The sequence below is a fragment of the Ochotona princeps genome, chromosome 1 (genome assembly GCF_030435755.1).
Source record: "Ochotona princeps isolate mOchPri1 chromosome 1, mOchPri1.hap1, whole genome shotgun sequence".
NCBI classification, from domain to species: domain Eukaryota; kingdom Metazoa; phylum Chordata; class Mammalia; order Lagomorpha; family Ochotonidae; genus Ochotona; species Ochotona princeps.
In genome coordinates, this window is record NC_080832.1 from 71,230,917 (window position 1) to 71,239,618 (window position 8,702).

The 8,702-nt window shown below is 40.0% G+C and overlaps 1 pseudogene; it reads right to left on the reverse strand.

Annotated features, from left to right (window-relative positions):
- Positions 1-577: 577 nt before the first annotated feature.
- Positions 578-3,836, reverse strand: LOC101532511 (protein-arginine deiminase type-6-like; annotated as a pseudogene).
- Positions 3,837-8,702: the final 4,866 nt, after the last annotated feature.

The following is an 8,702-nucleotide window of genomic DNA, read 5'->3' on the forward strand; positions in this document are numbered from 1 at the left end:
TTAATTCCACTAAGAAATAGGTATGTACACAATAGAGCGCTACCTGTCTTTCTCAGCAAAATGGAGGCAACTGATGCTGCTATTGTGCTTAATGAAAAAATCCAGTCCCCAAAGCACAAATATATGCTGTTCTTCATTGTGGTAATTAATACATTGAGTATAAAAAATAGAATGTATATGAGTAAGATTGATATGTTGAGACTGATTATTGTTCATGGTTCTTGTCTATAATCTTGAAGGACAGCAGATTTTTCTGACTTACCACTTGCTGATTCTTTATTTAGTGAAGAATTAATGGTACACTTAAATAGCACAACGTTGGACTTGTGACTGTTGTTGAAGGACTATACAATTGTAAAAATACGGAGGAAAATGGTGGTGGTGGAGAGAATAAGGAGGCAGAAAAAAAAAACTTTTGCAACGAAAGTGCTGAGTTTATTAGCTGTCATCTCTTGGATAAAGGACAGTTCATTCGTCATGCCCCATGGTGGGGTGAAGGCAGCCCCATTTGCCATCCAGTTGTACTCAAGGGGGCAGAGCCTGGGAGGGGGCTCAGTGCCTGAATCCCCAGCCCTCCTTAAGCCAGGACCCAGGCTCCTGTGGGGGCGGGTGTTTGGGCGGGGCAGAGCTGGCATCCTCCCCTGGGCCTGCCCTCGGGTTTCATGTTCCACCACTTGAAGGCAAGGGCACCCGGCGGATGTTGGCGCAGGCGCAGAAGTCTCCCACGGCTGTCAGGTAGCAGTGGAAGTCACCGATGAAGGTACACTTGAAGCCCAGGGGATCCAGCAGGCGGCGCAGTTCTGTCTCCAGGCAACAGGTGCCTTTGATCTGGGGCCCGAAGGGCTTGGGGACCCCTAGGTTCTTGCCCATCACAATCATCTGCAGCAAATCAGGGAAGTATGGCCTCGCCAAGGGCTTCTCGCTCTGCTGCTCAGAGGGGACATTCGTCAGCTTCTCCAGGCAGAACAGCTGAGGGACATCAAGGATGTCCTCCGTTAGGCCCAGTTCCGACTTCGGGATGGCGCAGTTCAGGCGGAGGCACTTCTCCACATAGTCATTCTGCTTCCTCAGGTCTTCATCAGCGAGCAACTTGCTGATGCTCCGGGACTCCCTCCCGTTAGAAAGGAGCTGGTCCCCTCTCACATCCCCAAACAACATCGCATCCCCGTAGCCTTCCTTCTGCTTCTCTTCGAAGAGGGTGTAGCAGAAGCTGGGGCTGGCCAGTAGCTGCAGGAAGCCCTTTCCACTCCCATTCTGTTTGTCTGTGGGGAAGAAGCACATGAACTCGCCCACGTGGCCTGTCATCAGCCAATCAGAGAAGAGCTCACTGGTGCCTGGACCTGCTGAGCATAGAGGAAGTCCCGGAGGGGCTTACCCATGGCCCGGTTCAACTCACTGGGGTAGAAGCTGCTGCCGATGAGGATCCTGCCAAGGGGATACTCCTTCCCTTGCACCGTGACAGGTGGGGATACCGTCAGGTTCCCGATGGAGTCCATGCTGGCTACTCGGTGGTCCTCGGCGCACTGGGTCACATAGCCGATGCCAGGGCTCAGCAACTACTTCATGGGGAAGTCTTCCAGTAAGGTGGCCCGAGGGGTGTCAAGGATGAAGGAGACGATCTTGTGCAGAGCCTGGGCATAGCAGAAGGCCATCTCATCTTGGAGCCACCTGCCGAGGCGGTTGGGGTCTTCGTAGACGGAGGCCAGCTGGCTGCTGCTCTTCTTACTTAGCTCTGTTACCGTGTTCACAAAACCGTGGAGCTGCAGCTCCCTGCACAGGTACATCTCGAGGGGCATCTGGGTGCTGGGGAGGAAGATGCAAGGAGCTACCACCTGCCGATCCCACTTGACTGCAATGACTGGAGCTGAGCCAATCCGAAGCCAGGAGCCAGGAGCTCTTCTGGGTCTCCCACGCTAGTACAGGGGCATTCAAGGCGAGGATTTTAACCACTAGGCTATCACGCTGGGCCCGATCATTATATACTGTTAAAACTGTATATATAGGGCCTGGCACGATAGTGTAATGGTGAAGGTCCTCGCCGTGAATGTGCTGGGATCCCATATGGGCGCCGGTTCTAATCCCAGCCGCTCCACTTCCCATCCAGCTCCCTACTTGTGGCCTGGGAAAGCAGCCGAGGATGGCCCAAAGCCTTGGGACCCTGCATCCATGTGGGAGACCTGGAAAGAAGTTCCTGGCTCCTGGCTTTGGATTGGCGCAGCTCCAGCCGCTGCAGTCACTTGGGGAGAGAATCATCGGACAGAAGATCTTTCTCTCTGTCTCTCATCCTTTTTGTACATCTGCCTTTCCAATAAAATAAATAAATTTTAAAACAAAACAAACAAAAAAACTGTATATACAAAATGCAAATGCATGACACTTTTCCACTTTATACAAACGAAAGAGTGTTAATAAAATATAAATTGATGAATATAAGGCAGATTTTAAAATGTTGTAAAAAGGAATATTAAGCATTATGTAAGAACAAATTTAAATTTCTGACCTAGTAAGCTCATAGATGAAAACAAATTTGGTTACATTTGTTCACAAATATATGTATTACAAACTAGTATTTTTGGAAAAGCCTGTTAAATAATTGTATAAGGTATTCTAATTGCTTATGGATTCCCCTTTCTTGAATGTTTTAAAAACATGATTGATTATTCATGAAGCAAATACTAGGATCAAGACCCAAACTAAACCATAATAATGAGACTAAGGGTCCCTACTGATCCATTTACTCCAGTCGGTCTTGTTTCATTTGGTTTTCACCTTGGGGCCTTTATCTGTGGGAGACCTCTGAATATATATGCTGCAGGCAAATGCTTCTGTTTTCTTTGTCCATTGGAAATCAGAAAAACCTGTGAGTATTGCTCAAAGTGAATCCAAAGGTTTTAAATGTATGTTTAAAAAAACCCGGTGAGTTCTGGTTTAAAATGCTATTTTAGATAGTTTATGATCAGAAATATACTTCCACTATCAGCAAACACCCAAGGTCTGCATCAAAGGCAAGGTGATCATTTCTAAAGGGAGGATGTGGTACAAGAGCAGCCCAAGAGTTGATTATAAGGAAAGGGAAATGTTTCCAGCTAGTTAATGAAGCAACCTGCTAACAGTTTTCTGGTTGGAAAAATTGATCAAGGACTTTGCTTCAAACAGTACCATTTGCTTTCTCTCATCTTCTCATCATCAGAAGGCTTTAGCAATATAGTGGGAAGTTGTGGACAGAGTCTGCATGGGATTTGTGATTAGTTGGATGACATCCAATTTCATTCACTTAGTTACCATACAACCTAAGTAAGTCACATTTGCCAAGCCTCAATTTCCTTATTTAGAACATGGGATTTACAGCAGTCACCCAGTTCTTATGGATGCTGTGAAAATTCTAATCTATCAAAGGACACAATTGTCTAAAATAGGCTAAATTAGTTGATAATAATTAGAAGGTGTTGAGAATCAAAAAGTCAGCATTTTTAATTCAACATGTTCAAAAACAAAACACACAATAACAAAAGTCTTCATTAAAATTTGAACTGTGGTTATGCAACAAGGTGGAGGAATCCACCATGGGGGGAGGGTTTGGGGAGAGTGGGGGAAATCCCAGTGCCTATAAAATTGTGTCACATAATGCAATGTAATCAATAAAAAAAAGTAGAATACAACACCAAAAAAAAAAAAAGTCAAATGTTCATTTGATTCCACTCTGAAGAGGGATTATTCTTAAATTCTGATTTCAGCAAGTGCCGTGCTCTGAAATTCACTAATGAATTAGTTTTGAAATGTATAGTGTGTTTTACCATAGCATCAATATCATACATGGTGATTAAGTCTTCATCCATGACCTATAGAAACTGTGTAAAAGCAACTGATATGTCAGGCTCTTGCAGATTGGTTTGGTGTTATAATCACTCCATTCAGTGTTTCTGTGCAGATGATTGGGGATCATTTTTGATTCCTTTGTTGTTCTTGGGGACATAGGAAGACAGATCGTGGAGGCAGGGGTAACGGCTATGTTCTCTCCATATCCCCAATACACCATCAAGGGAAACTTTTGCTGCCTAAGAATACCCCAACCACATCTGCATCAAAAGAACATACATACATAGTGCCACAGAATCCGTATCCCCTCTGTAACTATAGCTCCTGCTTTGGTCATGTTGAACCCTTGGAATTTCTTGGAAAGGTTAAAAATTACAGTGATATTCACCCCTGCTTCTGTTCCTCTGGTGATGTCTCTCTTTTTATGGCTATATAGGAACAGTCTTATTTGGTTGGCAATCCAAGAAATGCCAGGTCATGTGGGGAAGGAGCCAGTTAAGTAACTCAAGGGTTAACAATAAATGTCTCTCTCCTCTGAGAAACTCTTTCCCATAGTGTAGACTTGATAAACACGTAAGTTCATATTTTCAGTAGAAGTTTGCACGGACTATTCATTGCACACCTATTAGTCTCAGACAAACTTCAGTTCATTGTGACTCACTATTTGATGTTATAAGATAGAGAAGTATTTTAAAAGGTACAGTCCTCTGATTGGATAAATGAGTCTGTCTTAGAAGACTAACCTTTTTGCATCTCATGGTTTCAAGTCAACACACATAGAAAACAAGCCTGCCAATGTTTTCAGCTTTACATTATGGTACTAGTTAAATGGTAGAAGCTTCTAGTCCCCCAGTTCCAGAATGGCTATAGGGTAATCATCTTGAAGTGTCCATTTGGTACACTGAGCACAAAAGACTCACTTGGGTGTTAATGACTGAAGTCCAAACACCCTAGAGAGGGCTGAAGTAGGAAGAAAGAGGCACTGTCTCCATGACTATATCAAGACGCTGGATACTCCAGTGACTACTGCAGTTAGCTCTCAATCAACACCATATTTATCTAGCTACTAGCTTGGAAAAAAAAAAAATTACAGCCAGAGGGTGTCCTAAGGGAATTAGTACAATCAACCTCATTAATTTCTGCTTATTCTACATTAAAGGTGCCACTTTAAATTTTTATTAGGGAAGAAGAAGGGGAGACACTTGTCGGTGTCTATGATGAGATAGGCACTGTGTTCTCTGTTGAATGCTGCTGAATGGTTTTCATCAAAATGGGCAAAATCAGTGGGAAGAAATATAAACAACTAACAAGCACATTTAAGTGCCTTAAATTAACATGCTGCTACTCACTGCATTAGCATACACTTTGTCTTATTCTTCCCAGAACCTCTTTGAAAGGTCTGATATTAGATGAAATTTAATATATGACTTATAGAGGTAATTAATAAATATTTGCTAATAGATTGAACCCAAGGCTCCAGACACTTAATGCCATGCATTTTCTACCATGCCATCAAAAAAAAAACAGAATTAAGTAAATAAAAATTGATAGCCAGACTAGGAAGTGAGATGTGAGGATTTGGGAGTGATGGGAAAGAGGATGAAATTAATAAAACGCTATTATTAAAAAAAGTTTAAGTTAACAAAAACATTGGGAAACATAACTTGGACCTGAAGACAGGGTAAGTAAACTAAAAAAGTCAGCAACTGTTATCTAAGGCTGGAAGATGATAGAGTTTGCTCAGAACTTTGGCCCTCCAAATGTAAAATAGGAAGAGCCAGAAGAAATTAGTCACAGATTCAGTGTCAAGGGGGGAAAGGAGAATGAGTTGGCAATTATTTATGTGATATTTTCACAACTTAGGCTACCTTTCCAGTGCATTATGAGAAACATATGAATACTGACTTAACCTTCCTGATTACAACATACCTATTTTTAATGACCAAAGCACTTATGATAGTTATATATTTATGAGTAAAATAGCAGCCTAAATCATGAAATCACAGAATTTTTATAGAAACATATGACATCCTGGAACATAGAAGTAGTTTAGTATTCAAATTGATGTGTAAATTTAGCTAATTAAAAATACATTTGATTATTTTTTGAATGAATGTTTCAACTGAATTTCTCAGAAACCTGCTACCTTATTCAATATCAATATGCCTTTGATCATTTATCACACTTTGTCACAGTATATATTTATATGACGACTGATTTGTAATTGTTCCTCTCACTAGATCTAGGCTCTGTGAGGGCAAGAAATGATTCTGCGTTTATATTCTTATCCTCACAGCTCACATGCAGTGGACACTCAGGTGTGCAGAGTACAGACTGCAAAGAAACATGTGGACAGATAATTTTTAACTATGAAATTAGCATACAGGTATAAAACTTTCACATCCATGCTGTGTCAAACACATTATTTAGGTAACTTGAAAATTTGGATAGAGTCAAGGAGCTGGACATTGAAATACCACCAAAATACAAATTGAACCTCTGCTAAGTTATGGTCATTCTATTAGGATGAGCTGACTGCTGGTCCAGCTCCATTATGGTGGAAACAATAGCCCCTTTGAGAACTGTGTTCTATTAAGTAGCTGTGTGTTATTAAAATCCACGAGTTTTTTAAGTTGTGCTAATGATAAACAAATCCAGCACATTCCTTCCATTCCTCCATCCATCTATCCTTGCTATGCTTGTATTTACCCACAGTTCTGTCCTCCCATTTACCCATTTACCCAATTACCTGGTTTTTACCTTCTAGTTTTAGCAGCCACGTATTCATCGGTGCATCATCTTTCTGTCCATCCCTTAACTCAGCTATTCCGTTTTTACCTTGGTCTTCTATTCTTCCATCCAATGGTGTCTTTGTTCTTTCTTTTCAGCAAAAGCTTATGACTTGGTGATAATCAGAAAATAGGAGTTAAAAATCACTGGAAATCAAGTACACATTTAAGTATGTAATTTCAGGCAAGTTGAGGAATGTACAGTTATACTACTTATTATGCTTCTAGTAGCTCTCTAGTTAGTTTATCACAACTAGAGAGAACTAGCTATAGTTATTGGGGCAATAACATTATCCTTTGCATTATTTTCATACGTTATACAAAGTGCATTTTGGTCTCTGAAAGTACATCAAATCCATTCTATCTGTCCTGATAAAAATATTTTATTATTAATTTCAGAGAGGTTCTACTCACTGCTTCAATATTCAGGAAACACATTTGGTTTCATTATTCAGCTTCATGTAAAAAAATAACTTCTTTACAAGACTCTTTGTTTTAAGACACATCATTCTTCGCAATTAAAATTTAAGCTCAATATTTTGCATATGTTTTGCTGCAGTTCTCATTTCATCTCAGGTAAGCAGCCGATCCCTTTTCTTCTCCTGGGACATGCCCTGGTGCTGTTTTCATTAACTTCCCCCTGGTGTTTGTTTGGATATTCAGATGATGATGAAGTGGATGTTGTTCTCATTATTCCTGCCTCAGGATGTGGTGGACCACCATCTGCAGATGCCGTGTAAGTGATCATCTTGGCACTGACCCATATGCCACCTTTGTAGTCATGAGTATTCTATCCGAGAGATGCCATCTGCTTTTCAGGGAAGCTGTTGGGAAAGTGGGGGTCTATGTTTTACCGCAGAGATGCATGTTCAGAGAAAAAAAATTGAACATTTTCCATTCCCACTAGGGACAGAGCATCAGCTGTTGTGTTCCTTGCATCAAATTGTCTCACGGTGTATATTGTCGCTGTTAGAGTTCTGTTTTATCAGATGTATGTAGGAGCTCTCTATACTGTATGGAGCAGGGTTGGGACATGGGGTTAGGTGGAAGAAAAGAGCTAGGAACATCTGCTCAAACCATAGCACCAAAGATCTGCCATGATATATCCCAATATATTGATCACAGATTGATAGTTTTTAAGATGTTCTTTGAGATTTTTAGCTTTATTTGTTTTATTAAGAAATAATTTCAAATCACAGAATTTTAAAAACTGTTCATAAGACTGCTATCATCTCTAATCCAATTTCATTAATGACTAACATTTTGATGCATTTGTTTTACATATATTTAATCTAAGCAACTTGGGAGTTTTTTTTTTATTGTGGTCAATTTATCACTAAATGCTTCAGAGTGTATTTCTCAAAAAGAAGACATGTTTTACATAACCACACTATAATTGTCAAATGTGGGAGATGCAACATTGATGTGATACTATTACCTAACACATTGTTCATAATTTTAAGACTTAAAACCAATAACAAAATTATAAAAAATTGACCCCATGTTTTGCCTTTTATCAATTTGGTGTGTGTGAGAGAGTTTTAAACCCCTCTTGTCATGTGATCTCTTCTTCTATGAAAATTTCAGTTTCTGAATGTCTGGTACATTTAGCCTAGCTCCTACTCCAGCAAGATAGCCTTGTTTTCAAAACTCTTCCTTCTTTTTCAGAAATTCTCCAATTCCTTCAATGATTAAACTCCCAAGTGGTAAGGTTTTAAGAAGAACAGCTTGTGCTCTTTCGACTTTAAAATAACATCATTGATTTTCTGGAAGACTTCAAAAGGAATTGCATAGAAATAAGTGTTATGTATAAAGGTATCTCTTTCATAATCAGTAACTATTCATCCCTTCTATTTATAAATTTATCAATCAGAAAGAGAAAAACTGACATTTGAAAGTAGCTGGCAATGAATATTACTTCAAAGTTTGCTTGTAGGAGTGCAGATATTACCTCATTCATATGTCTTCACAAATTTCCTCATTTAGTGTATTCAACTTTATTGGTGGTTTATTTTCACCATTAATTTATTCCTTCACTTACTGGTTTATCCAGAGAAAGATGTTAAAAATCTCAAAACATAGTGATGATTCATTGCA